Source organism: Taudactylus pleione, unplaced genomic scaffold (genome assembly GCF_031769625.1).
Source record: "Taudactylus pleione unplaced genomic scaffold, aTauple2 ptg000918l, whole genome shotgun sequence".
In the NCBI taxonomy this organism is placed as follows: domain Eukaryota; kingdom Metazoa; phylum Chordata; class Amphibia; order Anura; family Myobatrachidae; genus Taudactylus; species Taudactylus pleione.
In genome coordinates, this window is record NW_028285319.1 from 1,435,050 (window position 1) to 1,452,354 (window position 17,305).

The following is a 17,305-nucleotide window of genomic DNA, read 5'->3' on the forward strand; positions in this document are numbered from 1 at the left end:
GACTAGCAGGAACGGCACTCAGCAACCGGGATATGGACAATCTATACTGATACCCTGCAGAGTACATACAGCCGTTCGGGCGTCATGAGGCTGTCCGGTCAGGGCTGCACTTACCGGAGCTGCTGGCCATGCTTTGTGCAACGTAATGACATCATGCGGGCAATGCCAGGATGTTGCGCTCAGTGAGCGGATCCGGCACAGGGCACAATTGTGCCCTGTTACACAGCAGTGTTGTGACTATGCAGCATCGGTGAAGTCAGCAGTAATAGGTACTCACACCTGTAAGCAGCTAAGTGCTGCGCGTCTGTGCAACACTCAACACAGTAAAGATGGAGCGCCGTAGTAATTCACTTGGCAGCCATCTTGATAAAGGTCCCTGGCCAGCTTTACTACAAGGTGATAGGAGACAGTGCATGAGTGCACTCCTCTCCACCACTGGCTAGCTCATGGGGGTGCAGTTCTGCATGATGACTCCCTTTCTTTTCCATTCTGGTAAAATAGGGATGCTCTACTCTATTTAAATTCAATAGGACATTGTGGGAAACCCAGGCCCATGATAGCTCCTGGCTCCTGGCTACAGCAACAGAAGACATACATACAGATTCCACCCGTCAGTGCTCAGTGCAAGCAGGCAGTTTTGCAATTCCATCCTTCCTAATATGCAAATGCAGCAGGAGGTGTATGACACCCCCTGCTGCATTTGCAAACCCAGCACTGTGACTGAGGTCGCAGGCTGGGATCACCATCGCAGCCATCGGTTGTGAAGGTGGACGCCTCTGGGCAGCTAAGTAAGCCTCAGCTTACTAAGGCTGGCCACCTTGCGAGGCCAGGAAACTGTGTCCATGGTCGCAGCCCCTGGCCTTACCACTCCTGGAAAATGGGGCGGACACGCCCCCGCTTCCGGGAACACTGGCCGTCCCTGCCCCCACACTGTTGTTTGAACAAATTGTTTAGATCAAACATTTAACAAACTTGTCTGAACATCCATTTTCATCTGTTTTCTGGCATTTAGGTGCAAATTGCTATTCATCAGTTACTCCCATACGTTACCAGATTTTCATTCCAACCATTCAACTAGTTATTAGAGATGAGCGGTTCGGATTCTGTGGAATCCGAACCGCTCCGAACATTGGGGATCCGAGTCCACCCAAACCCTGTTCGGGTGTTCACCGCCTTACTCGGATCCCCGTTCGGGGCCGAACGGCAGCTGCCTGATGTTGGATTCTCACTAGAGAATCCGACATCAGGGCTCCTATTGTGTAGGGCAGAGCACTGTGATAGCGGTCTGCCCTACACAGACACAAACACACAATCCGCCAGTGGCAGCTGTGTGTTTGTTACAGCAGCCAATGAGAGTCACAGAGACTCTCATTGGCTGCTGCACGGAGGGAGCCGGCTGGAGCTCACACAGGAGCTCCATCTTCCGGCTCCCTCCTCAGCGTGTGACAGCAGAGCGGACGGCGCGGGAGCGGGGAATCAAATACGTTTTTTTCTTTTTTTTTCTTTTGTGTAAGGGCCGGGGGTGCTACTGGGGGGGGGTCTGCTACTGGGGGGGGTCTGCTACTGGGGGGGTCTGCTACTGGGGGTGCGGCGTGGGCCATACTACTGGGGGGGCCTGCTACTGGGGGGGGCTATACTACTGGGGGGGGTCTGCTACTGGGGGGGCCATACTACTGAGGGGCCTGCTACTTGGGGGGGCATACTACTGGGGGGGGCTTACTACTACTGGGGGGGCTGCTACTGGGGCAGCCTACTACTGGGGGGCCATACTACTGGGGGGGCCATACTACAGGGGGGGCTACTACTGGGACAGCCTACTACTGGGGGGGCCTGCTACTGGGGCAGCCTACTACTGGGGGGCCATACTACTGGGGGGGCCATACTACTGGGGGGGCTGCTAATGGGGGGCATACTACTGGGGGGGCCTGCTAATGGGGGGCATTCTACTGGGTGGCATGCTAATGGGGGGAATACTACTGGGGGGGCCTGCTAATGGGGGGCATACTACTTGGGGGCATTCTACTGGGGGCACTGCATAGGGGACCCTACTACTAAGGGGACTGCATAGGGGGCACCACTGCTGCGGGCATTGTGTAAGGGACACCGCTACTGTGGGCATTGTGTAAAAGGGGCACTACTATGGGCATTGTGTAAAAGGGTCACTACTGTGGGCATTGTGTAAAAGGGGCACTACTGTGTGTCGTAACATAAATAAGAGACACTACTTTAGGTGTAATGTGAATCAGGCCCTATGTGTGGTGTTATGTGAATAAGATTGTGCACTGTGACTCCTTGGGCCGTAGCCCACTATGTAAACAAGTACTGTGATTCTGCTGGCCGTACCCCACTGGGTGGGTGCACTACTTTTCATTTCTGCCACTGCTATGTGGCAATGTGTCATAGATGTGCTTTATACTGTGGTGTCTGTGTCGTTGTGCCGTTGCTTTGTCGCTTAGTAACCAGTCAGCTCACTGCAACCTTTGGCCAATAATGTTGAAAACAATATTATAAGCTGTGATATGGTCTAAATTGACTGGAAATTAATGTTATTGAGGTTAATAATACTCTAGGAAGAAAAAAAAGACCAATTTATGTGATTTTAGCTTTTTTTGCCAATTATTGTAAAAAAATCCAAATCCAAATCCAAATCCAAAGCCAGTCACTGCAGTTTGGCAAATCCAAATCCAAATCCAAAGCCGGACGACAAATTAGAACCAAATCCAAATCCGGCAAAAATGGTCCGGCGCACATCCCTACTAGTTATATGGGTGGACAGAAAATCTTTACGTGTGTACCCAGTTTAAGAGTATGAGACTCATTATCTGCATTGACAGGTGTAAAAAAAACTTTTCACCTTCCTGGAAGTTAAAGAAGCCTGAGATGCAAGTTTTAATATGAACGTAAAGTCAGACCTCCCACCATAGCCAATTGAAAACACAGCACTGTACATTGAGCATAACACAGTTTCATTGTCGTTCTCTTTAAATGTCCTAATAAAAGGAAAGTCAGTAAACATTTTATCAGCTAACTGACATTTCTCTTAGGTGGTGGCATTCTTAAATAATAATTAATTAGAACTATGGGCCTGATTCAGACCCGCTCACGAGCCCTGAGCGCTCACAAGCTGGTCGATGTTGGCCCAGTGCGCATGCTCCGCTCCGCATGCACGGCTCCATCATGCGCATGCGCGAGACCTGGATAGCGATGGACAAGCCGTCGCTATGGGTCTCGCATACCAAGGCGGGCGTTCTGTCAATGGTGAGTGACAGCACGCCCCCTTTGGTGGGCATGCCGGGGGCGTGGCTGGCCAGACGGAGGTGTTGCCATGGGAACGCCTACCGTCTGGGGCCGGCCCCACTGACATCACAAGTGATGTCAGTGGGAGTGCTTTCAGCTCTGATAGAGCAAAAATCACTCCAGGGCTTGCGGCAACGAGACCCTACCACAATCTCTCGTCGCAAGCCCAATGGTCGCGATGGTCTTGACCATCGCGACCATCTTCCTGGCTGCTCGCTATAGCTGTGGGTGGTCACCCACAGTTATATGAGCGGCCAGAAGGCCGCTCTAAAAATTCAGAAGGACGGCCCTGACTCAGAGCGAGCGCTCTGTCGTAGCGTCCGGCTCTGAATCAGGGCCTATATGCTTAAACGTAAAGTAGGATTTAATATAAATGAAGAGAGGAAGTCTTTTGATTTAAAAGACCCAATACCAAGTTGAAATACAAAATATATATTTTTCATCCCTTATTTCACAGCAATAGTCTAGTTTACATTTACTAATGTATAGAGACTTTTGCACAGCAATAAATAGTGTGAAACTGTTTTGCCAGACTCCAAGCCAAATGCATATTAAAATACAAAAAAATAAATAATGATAATAATGTGTCAAGCTTACAATAGTTTAGTTTATATTTATTAATTTACTGGTTATGCCTCCGAGGCAAACAGAAAACAAAAAATATATCTATAAAAGAAGAAGTTGTTTCTTTGTGAATATCTTTGTCCAACAAACAAATATATACAGCGGTAGCCAAAATTGCGAACACTTTTTGAAATTTGAATGTTTTTCAACTTTGAATGCTTATAAAAACTGTTACACTTCACGCAGTGCAATGATTCATATTTTAAATTAAAGGAAATTTAATGCTGAATTCAACACAATAAACAGAGGTCAAATATTTGCATTATAAGGGAAGTTATGCAGTGAAATCAACACTTAGGGTGAAAATCCCTGTGTACTTATGATGTTACTGTCCTATCAGTATTTCGTTGGGTATCCTTTATTTTTCAAGACAGCAGCACAGCGATGTGTCATTGAGCCAACCAATGTTTGGAGCTCTTCCTTCTTTTTTATGTGGTGCCATGGGACAGTTATAGCCTCAATTACTTGTCTTTTATTGGATGGACGCCTCAGATGTACCAGTTTTTTCAAACAGAACCACAAATGTTCTTGGATTTCAGGTCTGGGCTGTTTCCTGGCCATCCCAGCACCTTTATGTCATTCTCCGTGAACCCCTTTTTTGTATGTCCGTGCAGTGTGGCAGGGAGCTGAATCCTGCTGGAAAAAAAATGGGGCATTATCTGGAAAAAGATCCCTGATAGAAGGTAGAAGTTTTGGTTGTAGGATGGTGTCAATGTACTTTCTGCTGTTCAGTGTGCCATCTATGACATAAAGGCGGCCTACAGCATCTGCTGTCATACATGCCCAGATCATAACACTAGTAAGATTCTTTGTTGTCGCTTGAATAAAATCTGGATGTACCTCTTCCCCGATGCGACGTGTCACACATTTTCTCCCATCACTACCAAATATCGATATCTTCGTTTCGTCACTCCATATCACTCGTTTCCACTGACCTTCTGTCCATGCAATGTGTTCTTTTGCCCACTGTATTAATTTCTGCTGCTGCTTTTTATTCAGCAATGGCTTTTTTCGGGGAATCCTACCTTTTAGGCCAACCTCCGTTACTCTTCTCCGTTCCGTTCTTGCACTGACAAAAATACCAGTTGCACTCAGTTTACTGCTAATGGCCGCAGATAACATCCATCTGTCCCTGACGCAAATTCGTTTTATTCTCCTATCATCAATAGCTGTTGTGCACTTTTTCCGGCCTTTTCCTTCTCTTTTTTGTATAGATTGCATTTCCTGATAGCGTAAACAAAACTTTCGTACTCCTGATGTTGTCACATTCCCACCAATTTCTCTCGCAATAATAATAAAATAAAAAATAATAAAAAATAAAAATATATATATTTTTTAATTATTTTATTATTACAGTATTTTTATTTGTTATTTTATTTTTATTATTTTTTTTGCAAATATTTTTCTTATTTAAATACTCATTTTACACAATCACTGACACAGACCGCCCCTCCAGCCACCATCCCCCATGAAACCAGGACATTAGGATGTCCCAAAGATTGTCTTCAGGACTCTGAAACACAGAGCTCAATTTCGGTACAATCCTGGAATAACTACAGTATGTATAGCATCCCCAGGTGTAATGGTGTGGGGAATATTTTATTGCCACACATTAGGCAGCTTAATGATAATTGAGCTTTGTTTAAATGCCATAGTCTACCTTATTGTTGCGGACCATGTGCATTCGTTTTTGCCCATTTTTTATTGGCTACATTCAGCAGAATAATGCACCATGTAAAGTAGGTCATGTCATCTGAAGCTGGTTCCATGAACACGATGATGAGCTCAGTTTATGCCAACGGCTTCAACAGTCACCAAATCTGAATCCAAAAGAGAAATTTTGGGATGTGGTGGAATCTGAGATTAGCAGCATTAATAATTAGGAAAAGGAAAATGCAGGTGCGCACTCTAAGCACCAAGAATACTGATACTCAAAACAATTATGGTAAACTCTACAATTGACAATGAGTATAAATGATGTTCTTTGTGCATATGTAGTCAAAAATGTGATCAAGTCCACCACATCAATGTGAACCCCATAACATTACTACAATACTTTAATGTCAATTTTTCAAGGATTTACCATAATAGTGTCCTCTAATCTGTATACATCAATGCAGGATTTGTGCAGATTAAAATCACCTACGGGCAGATTGGAGGGGTACTTTATTTTCTTATTCTGAAAAAACTATGTTGTTAATTGTCCTAATGTACTGGTTTTAGCGCTTTAACCTGTGACCTTACCTTGGAATTTTACATGCTTTTCTTTATAAGAAAATGTCCAGTGTACTCTACAGTTCTGCATTTCGCCACCTTGGCCATGCAGATACTGCTTCAAAAAGCTGGATAATTTTTGAAGGTTTCGGGCTGTGTTTTAATTTATTTTCTACAAAATAACATGTTTGTTTAATTACATGATTTGACAGATAGCACTGTTTCAAATGATTGAATGTACAGTATAATACATTATTTTTTAATATTTCATATCCATATTAGTCATTATCTTGTATCTTTTATCTGTAATTGCTCTGTCTGAGTTGTAAAATATGTATAAATAATGGATTTTTTTATATTAATTTATTTATCTATATTTATTATATAAAGATACATACTCTACACAGATCAAACCAACACTCCATAGCCTCTTACTTGTGCAGGGTTGAAGCTAGGCTTTCTGTCAGCGGGGCAAATACTCAGCTCAAAGCTATCCTAATTACTCCACCGGTAGATAGTAGCCATCTTCTACTGATATGACCTCTATATAATACAGAGAACCTCAAATTGAGCACCACAGAATACAGAGATCATCAGTGATTGTCATATAGTGCAGAGAGCATATGGGGTTGCAGATCACCCAGGCATGGTAGTAAATGTAAATCAATGGTGATTTATTGAACATAATGGTTAATAAACAGCACCACACACTTCAGTAATACAATCCAACAATAGTTCCCACAAAAAATCCTTAGCAGAGCATCAACTCTTAGCCTAGGTCCAGTAAGTCTCAGCAAAGCAGCGGCCCTGCTTCACTGTCACTAGAAGTGCACAGATACACAAAACTTTGAATCACTTATCTCAAGGAAGAGGAACAAGGGTCCTCGCAGCCTTCTCCCGACATCCGTCTCCCGCCAGCTGGCAGGAACCATTACTTCCTACACCAGCCTCATCTTTGTTCTCCCCTGAGCACTGAACTGCTGTTCATTATACCCCCCCCCCGAATAGCCTCAGGTTGTAGAGGTGTGTTTTGCTTTACTTCTGTGTCTTAAGTAGTGTACAGACAGATAGATTTATTCCATTGAACAAGTCATATACCTAGTGTATATTGCATCTGCTAGTGTGTACAGAGGATATGTCTGTGAACTATGTCGTTCAGAGACATGTTTGATCTGCTGTGCAGCACCACAGATAAAAATATATGTTGCAGTTATACTGTTTCATCTGCTGGTGTGTGCGATCGACTTGCCGATTGCCCGTACACATGCTGCAGGGACCCGACGGTGAGTGACAGCTCAACTGGGCAGGCAAACTTAAACGGTCACCTAGTTGTGAAATCAGGCGGACAATTGGTAAGTGTATATACCAGGGGTTCCCAAACTTTTTTCTCAAGGCACCCTAACAGTCCAGGTTTTAAGGATATACATGATTGTGCATAGATGTCATACTCAAACTGACTGAGGTACTAATTAAGTCACTTGTGCTTAAATATGGATATCCTGAAAACCTGGACTGTTAGGGTGCCTTGAGGACAGACTTTGGGTACCACTGCTGTATGCACTAGATAGGTTGGTCGAGTCGGCCTAGTGTTTAACTAGCTTTAGGATCTGAAATCATAGGAATACAATACACATCCTACACCCTGTAGAAGTAGATTGACCATACAGTATGCATATATAGCTCTAATCTATCAAACCACTCCTTAAGTGTTGGTGGGGAAGCAAATTAATTTATTAATCTTACCTTCACTTATCAGATCAATGCTTGGTGGAAATTTAATATAGGCTGCAAGTTGGCTTTCACCAGTTTTGTTAATTATTTCTTATCCCAAGATCAAAGAGGACATTTCACACTTACAGTACCTTTTACCATCCATTTGTACTTAAAATACAGACCCCACCCACTTATGTTGCATTAGTCGCTCCAGGTGCACCATGATGGAATAGGCCATTTGTATTAATTCTAAAACAGATGTACAAGGGATGAGTTTGTTATGGTTAGTGGAGGACTCCCTTGTAAGCTGTATCAGGGCCTCTTGCTGTTGCCATGGTAACCGCAGTCTGCACTATTATATGGCAGTTGCAGAGTAGAGTTGCATATTGAGAAAGTGCTATTGGGCTATCTTAGGGGAGAAATGGAGTGAGAAATAATAATACAGACTGTGGGAAACAAACTCAAGAGGCAAGTCAATTAGAACCGATGGACACACATGACGAAGAAACAAAACTGTGCAAATTCGAAAAAAATTCTAGTTTTTGCTAGCACTTATAGAAGTTGCTAGCAAATATGAACAAAATGAAGCCCTATTTTGCAAAACAGTCCTTACTATGAGCCTTGTAATCAAATTACTCTGGATAAAAGTAATATGCGAAGGAACTCACAACCAATTAAATGACCCCCAATTTGTTGCTTGGTGAAAAGACATCGCCATTCAATCAAATCTTTTCTTGCAGGAAAAACTATTGGCTTTTTATTCCCATCTGCCACAAATGTATTCAACACTCTAGTCCAGAGGTTCCCAAACACGGTCCTCAAGGCACCCCAACGGCCCAAGTTTGAAGGATATCCATGGTTGAGCACAGTTGGTTAAATCAAATGACTGAGGTACTAATTGAGTCACCTGTGCCCAAGCATGGTTATCCTGAAAACCTGGACCATCAGGATGCCATGAGGACCGAGTTTGGTAACCTCTGCCCTAGTCAATTAAATGTGTTTAATACTTACAGACAAGTGAGTGAAGAATTGTAGAACAAATGACAGCAATGGAAGAATTTCTGGAGAGGATATTTGACCTTGAAATTTTTATTTACTTAATTTTGAAAACATGAAGATGATAATATAAAAACAATAAAGGGAAAACACAAAACAGAGAAATACACAAACTTACTTATTTTCGGCCTTTCCTTACCAAAGGACAAGCGAGAACCCAATCTCTTCACATTCTTAGGGGCTATGGAACTATGTTGGCTTTCCTTCTGGTCTCCCAGCCTCAGATATAAAACTAATAAATAATTCTTTATCTGTACAAAAATAAATAGTTGATAAATAATACAATAAATAATTAGCGGTCTGCCCACACCACGCCCCAGTAAGGACGCACTGATCTCTGTAGGTGCTTCAGGCTCAGCTCATCAAAAGGTGATCCCCCCCCAGTCGAATGGCTGATATCTGGTGCCCTGCAACAGTGAGGGTGAAGCGCTGGTTGTGTGTGTGAGGGGAGGCCAAGTGAGAGGGAAGAGATGTGTAAGGGGAGGTGAGCTGTGTAAGGGGGAATGTTGTGGCGGGATCTCAATGAGGGGGGGTCGTTGTGTGTGATTGAGGGGAGGAGATATGTGTGAGATGGAGGAAGATCTGAGTAAGTGGGGAGAATGTGTGAGAAATGTATACACTGTATGTGTTTATGTGTTTATATATACATTAATATGTAGCCCCAAGGTGGTATTTTGCGTAGGACCCTGTGAGATCTTAATCTGGCTCTGGGACTGAACAGAAGGGAGGAAGGGTGGAGCCACAGGCAATAACAAAGAGGGAGGAGGAGGCGGTCCCCTCCCATCATCACCCCCTGATTCTCCTCGTTTCAAACCTACCACCCTGGCCCTGACGTCAGCCAGCTCAGTTTGCACAGAGGAGAGAACATGGCGGTGGCCCTGCTACTGAGGAGGACTGAGCAGGGTGCTTCTGCTGAGAGCCTGGGTTGCGGCACCCATGCCTGAAAGAAGCCTGAGCAGTGAGTCTGGAGAGGTCATGCCTGACTGCTCTGATGCCAACTTCCAATAAGGGGCACTACTATGGTATGTGTATAGGGATCGGTATGAAATTCCACCGGATGGTTCAATTCCCAATGCTGGAAGACCGGCAACTGAAGATCCCAACAGGTAAGTATTTTAAGTATAACTAACATAACCCCCCATAACCCTAACCCTCCCTTAGGGGTGCCTAACCCTAACCTCCCCCCCAAGTGCCTAACCCTAACCAACCCTATATGTGCCTAAACCTAACCCCCACTTCCCCGCAGCCTAAACCTAAGTCTCCCGGGGGGTGGGGGGTGCCTAACCCTAACCTCCACCGGGGGTGCCTAACCATAACCCCCCCTTCCCCTAGCCTAACCCTAACCCTCCCATGGGGGTGCCTATTTTTAAATCCCCCTCAGGAGCCCGTAACCTAACCTTCCTCCCCCACGGCTGTCCACGCCCGCCGCCCGGCTTACCTTCGTTCGGTATTTCGACACCTGCCATTAGACCCTTGCCGGGATTAGACAGTGGGGAAGCTGGCGGTTGGCATTTCGACTGTCGGCTTCCTGACTGCATCCCTGTGTATAAGGGGCACTACTGTGGCATAATGTGTAAAAGGAACACTACTGTGGCATAACTTAATAAGAGGTACTATTGTTAGGCATAATGTGAATAAGGGGTACTACTGTGGCATAATGTTAACTATAGACATTATTGTGGCATAATATATAAGGTGGAGACCACTCGTGTAGTATAATGTGAAAAAATAGCCAAAACTGTGGCATTACGCAAATTAATGGGCACTAATGTGTAGCATAACCGTGCTATGTGGCCATTATTGTGTAACATACTGTAATGTGAATAAGGGGGACTACTGTGGCATAACATGAATAAAAGACACTACTGTGTGGTGTAATGTGAATAAGGGGCACTACTGTGTGGCTGAACGTGAATTGTGGGTAGTACTGTGTGGCTTATTTTTAATTGGTGGAATTACTTTAGTGGGCTGGAATATATCTAACCCTCCATGTCAAAGTTTAATACTGCCTCTAATGTTTATTTTTATTTTCCTTTAATTTGCTCCTACATGCTGGACACGCCCCCTACCTGGCACACTTGAGGGGTGGGGGCACAGTAGCACACACATGCTCCGGGTGCCATGGATACACACTACACCCCTGTACACAAGCCATAAATAATTTGCCACAATTCAGTCACAAGTAAGTAAAGCACCTTCATCTTTGTGCTATGGAAGTGGATTCCTAAGACTGGCAGCAGGTGGCACTGTTGAGCACTGTGGAGCAGCCCGTGTGAAGTGGAACAAAATTCAAACAGACTCAAATGGAGCTGCAGTCTGTAGAGAAGTTCACAGGAAACTCTGGAGCGGGACAAGTGGAATGTAGTAGAGTCACACAGCAGCGTGACACTGCAACAAGACTATCCAAACACAGACAAGCCGGAACGCAGTAAAGCCGCAGAGCGGTTGCAGGTTGATCCAAGCACAGATATGCCGGCACACGGTGGAGCTGCACAGAGGCCTGACACAGTAGCAGGATGATCCAAGCACAGTCAGGCCAGGACACTGTGAGACTTAAGTAGCGAGGCACAGTTCAAAAACAATCCAGAGACAGGTCAGATATGCAGGCCAAGGTTATTATATGGCAACTGAGCAGAGACTTCTGGAACGAGATGTAAGAAAGAGACACTGGACACCAGGAGCTTTTGCAATAACCAAGAACTGAAGTCTAGGGCTAATAGCTGTAAATAGGGGAGTCCGCAGGTGATGTCATTGCAATGTTGACAGGTTACGCACTGCACTACCAGGATTCCGAGCACAGTGAGTTGCTACGGTAGCAAACTGCCATGGCCTGCACTTACGGGCCAGGCAATTATATCATGTAGTCCTCAACCAACAGGTTGTGCGGGGGGAGTGTAGCGGCAGCCAGTGGCAGCACATGTGCGGACACATACTATATTTTTGCAAAAAATACAGTGAAAAGTGTGTGAAGTGGATTTGCAGGTACAGAGCTTTATCGCAAACTCTCTCCCTGCATGCAATTTTTGTTACATCCTTGTGAGATATTTAATTATCGCATTACAATATTAGCAAATTTATCACAGCCAATTCGCATCTGAGATGCGGATTGTGATAAATATGCCGCTTAGTAACCTTACGTGATAAATCCTTCTTCCCCATGAAATATAGAGAAGGAAAAGTGTAGGTACTAATGTATTTCATAATCTACTATGACACATAAGTTGCTTTGCCTACAATAGATTCTACAGTGGTTAGAACATGATTTATACTATATACTCTAAAATGTATTGCCCAATGACAAAGTACCATGGTGTAAAGGAGACAGAATATAATGTTTTATAATCTTGATTACTCACTTAAAAATGAATTTTAAATAAAGAATTGTAATTCAAAAAGAGGGTTTAGCAGATACAGTAACACCAACATATTACCTAAACTTAAGTTCATGTTCATACCAAGCACCACACGTATATCTAAACTGAATGCTATCCTATGATCTATATCAGCCTATTGTAATCACATAGCACCTAACTTCTGAGATCCCTGATTGTTCTCCATCACCAGTACATATTGGGCACAGTGCTCAGCAATCACTGATTCATAGTAAGGCTGTGTATACATTGTCAGATTACAGTATGGGCGGGATGTATCAAGTATCGCATTATGCACATACTTACCGAGATTCTGGCAGCCCCTTCCGGGAGGGTGCTGCCAGGCTGGTACAGAAGAGAAGGTAGAGGCGGCTTCAGTGAGCGGAGCAGGGGAGTGCTGGCGCGATCGCGTCATCGTGGCCCTGCCCACTGCTCTACAATGCCTATATTACCGGAATTATAAAGCAGGGGTGAGGCTACAATGTCACGATTCAGTGCAAAACGTGTCATTGCCACCCCCAAACCGCCCACTTTCACTATGCATATCGGCCTTAATTAGTTAAACGCGTTGGGAGGTTCCTATTGTACCTCAAGTCTTGAGGCAGCCAAGTTTATTTTTAATTTTTTTTATTCCATTCATATATATTTTCTTTAAATTGTATGTTTCTTATACTACACCATTGGAGGCTGCGCTCTCTTTTTCTCTATTTTTTATATACTGTATGATCCCCAGAAACACTCCCGAAATTATATCCATGTGCTTAGTACCTTTGTGAGCTGCTGGTTTTTAAGCTAAAAAACATGATTGATGTGCTGTTCACGTTTGGGTGTTCCCTCTGTGTAATATATAATTCTAATGTTTTTTAATTTTATATGTGTGAATTCACATGTATATTTTACAATCTGCTGTTGCATGAAAGCAAGAATCTGATATTATCAGAATTACACTATAATAACTTCACCCGTGGATCTTTTAAAAATTTATCAGTGAGTAATGATTACTCCTGTGCACCTGCTGGGTGACCTGGAAAACATGAACTGTTTGGGATCCTGAGGACCGAGTTTGAGAACCACTGTACTAATTCTCACCCATATTGTTATTGTTTTTGGTGATTTTTGAATATACTGTAATCACAGTTGAAAAATCAAGCGGCCACCTCATCACTGGGGGAGTGTAAATTACGTTGAAGGACTTTTTGGACTGAATTTTTCACTATTTTGAGTGTTTATTGATGTATTATAGTTTTGTCGCACTTATTACACCTTTTTCAGAAATATATTTTATATATACATTTTTTGCAATCTGTGAAGCCTGTCTAACAAGATGTTCCTCTTACTGACCTTAGATAACTGTACCAGTCAGAATGAAGGCCCTCGTTAAGGTACCTCTGTAATAACAGGACAGATAGCATGTGTTTAAGTTGGATTTCAAAGGACGCTTAGAATTACACAAACAGCTAGATCAAAGGCAGGTAGGTTTCAATTTCACCTTAGCGCATCATTGTCTTATTACAATGATAACCCTTTCCATCTTTAAACGATCTCAAATTATGTGTTTCCTGAAATACATAAATGCAGTAGTCGGAAAACAAGAGTATGAGGTTTTGCAAAAGTATCAGCTTATAATGATGGCGGGAAAAATAATTGTATTTCCATGATTGAGTGGCAATTAAATAACTGAACATAGGTTGCATTAATCCATAGTTGTAAAATTTAATGTGAAGTATCTGGTTCATTCGTGTAATACTTATAAGGAACAACAGATTAAATGTTTGTTCCTGAAATATTTGTTGGTTTTAATGCTGATAGTCGCAAAAGTCTCTGATGGCAATACAAAATACTGAGAGATGAGATAAGAAACAAGATGAGTACAGTCATATAGGTGAAGGACAGAACATAAAGGGTCAGAGAGTGACAGAAATAAGTGGGTCTGTCATGGCCAGACAATGCCATCAAAAGATGAAGACTTCTCATTGTGATGGGATTTGGTTTTGCTTTTTTGTTTTATCTCAGGAAACATGTACTATTATTAAGTTTTAATATGTGATGTTGTCCAAATCCTTCCAGTGGAAGTCCCAGAATAGGATCCCTGTGTCAAAGTTCTTCGCACTCTGCCCTGAGGTCCGACTGGGACCCCAACCACTCCATTAGGCATCTCAGACCAATTGCCACCCCTCTGTAAAGTTCTCATCCAAATCTATCCAGTGAAAGGCCCAGAACAGCCTCCATGGGTCAAAGTTCTGCCCAGCGTACACCAACGGGAGGTCGGACTGGGATCCTAACCAACATAAAACCTGGCCAGGATACAACTGGACCACCTCACATTCATTTCATCCCAAATGGTGCAGAGGTGTCAAAATGCATAACTGGACAGACAAACAAACAGACCAATTAATTTTATATATAAGATTGTCTGGATATTTTGTTGGATGAGTATCACTCTAAGCAAAATAGGTGGTCTGAAGGACCTGCTGGAGCTCAGTGAGACATCTAACCTCTCACATGCGCTACTGTAACATGCATGGCATCCCTGTGCATCTTTTTCCCTGGTATTCATGCCGAATAGACGTGACTCAAAGACTCTCCAACATACTAGCTGTGCAGCACCTATACAAACTGTGCAGCACATTATATCACCCCCCACTATAGTGTGTGGGCATATTACTAACATTGCCATTGCATTTACCGTTCAGACACCCTGTGTCTTATGCTACTTGTTGTTCTACCTGATTCAATAAACTTAAGTGCTGGTTAAGCTGTACCCTGTGTGTACTAACCGCAACCAGCACCAAACAACTGTGCTACACACTTATCATCATATATACTATGGCCAAGTGTATTACCTCCTGGTGGATATATTGTCCTGGGGGCTATTACATCCAGCATCACTGCTACGCACCGCTAATTCGTTATGGACACAGCAGTCTCAAGTTACTAGGTTCTGGATCACCATACTCTGCTAATAATTTAGACTGCGCAATAAATATTGGGTTGAATGTGGATTAAAATGACAAGAACATCAGCATGCCAAGATGAGAGGTGACAAGAACATCAGCATGCCAAGATGAGAGGTCACAAGAACATCAGCATGCCAAGATGAGAGGTGACAAGAACATCAGCATGCCAAGATAAGAGGTTACAAGAACATCAACATGCCGAGATGAGAGGTGACAAGAACATCAGCATGCCAAGATGAGAGGTGACAAGAACATCAGCATGCCAAGATGAGAGGTGACAAGAACATCAGCATGCCGAGATAAGAGGTTACAAAAACATCAACATTCCAAGATGAGAGGAGTTCTAAAGAATTTAGAACTTCTCGTCTACTCAGTTCATGCTCTGCTGTGGTCCACATTTATGATGTCTAATAAACACTTGCGAGAAAGTCAATAATTCCTGATTTACAAGCCCTTCCACAGTATTAGAAAACAATGGGTCTGATTCAGACTATCACACTTTTCGCCTGATTCCGACACGTTGGAATGAAAGTTTGTGTAAAATATGTCCAAATCGTGAGTGTCCACTCATGATCAAGATGCAAATGCGCATCCCCGCGGGTCATACATCGCCTCTTGAGATCTTGCCTACAGCAGGCAAGATCTGCCAATCTCGTACACGATCCTGCGGCATATCGCACATTGTTTATGCCTGTATGATATGTCGTTTGGATCCACATACGATGCTTGCAGGCATAAATCAGGGAGATCTGTGCTGCAAGCATGAAGACACAGATGCATGGACAGATCTCTGTCCATGCATCTGTGTCTAATAAAAATGATAACCTGTGTAAAAAACAACGGCTTTGCCCCTCCCCCAAAAAGAACAACCAGCCTCGGGCTTTAGTGACCCAGTGCTGGTTGTGCAAAATACGGGGGACAAATGACGTAGGAGTCCTCCGTACTTAAGCACACCCAGCACCGGGCTAGTCAGAACCAGACCTAGTTGCCAAAATACGGGGGACAAACAACGTAGTGGTCCCCCGCATTTTGCGCAAACCAGCACTGGGCTCTGATCCGGTCCTGGATATACAGGGGGAAACAATGCATAGGGTCCCCCTGTATTATCCAGAACCAGCACCGGAACTTTGTCTAGTGGGGGGCTAATGCCACAGCCTTTTCACTGGGCCCCCCAGGCGAAGCATTAACCCTGACCACTAGTCAGCCCAGGCCGGGGATTCCTGACGAGCTGGAGACCCCCCAATAAAAAAGTCCCTCTCTCCAGGACACCCCAGGTCTAGGCTAATAGCCCGGGGTTATCCCCAGCACCCCTGGAGCAGTGAGTGCCGGGTTGATAGTGAGTGTAGTGCATTTGATAAAAGTAGAATATTGTCTTTTGCTGTGGAACTACAGATCCCAGCAAGCCTCCCCCGCATGCTGGTACTTGGAGTACCACAAGTACTAGCATGCAGGGCATTACGGGCCCACTGGTACCTGTAGTTCCACAGCAATAGCAATATTAAAATAAACACAGGACACACACACTGTACAAAGTATGTTTATTTAACATACATGCACACACACATGTACACACACATGTACACATACTCACCTATGTATTCCTGAAGCCATCTGTCCTCTTCTCCATGTAGAAAATCAATAGAGTACCTGTAAAAAAAATATACATACTCACCGTCTGCCATCTGCTATGCGAAGTTTGGGTCCTCTTTGTTCCAAGGCAATCCATGGGATCTTGGCAAAACAAAAACATGGAAATACGCGAGCCAGCGGACTTTAGTACCATCCTGTAAGAACGGCACTACCCGAATGAGAGCTCAGTGGCGGGGTATCACTATGGAAACCCCGCTGCTGACCACTCATTGGCTGAGAGAGGCGAGCCTTCCACCTCTCAGCCAATGAGCGGTTCCCACCATTGAAGACAGTAGTGGGAACCGTTCATTGGCTGAGAGGCGGAAGGCTATCCTGCATGATCTAAAGATCGGCAAATTGATAAATCTTGCTGCACATCGCATCGAGTGCCGGGGAGCTGCCGGGGAGAGTTCAAGGGAAATTGCTTACGATATCGCATCATGA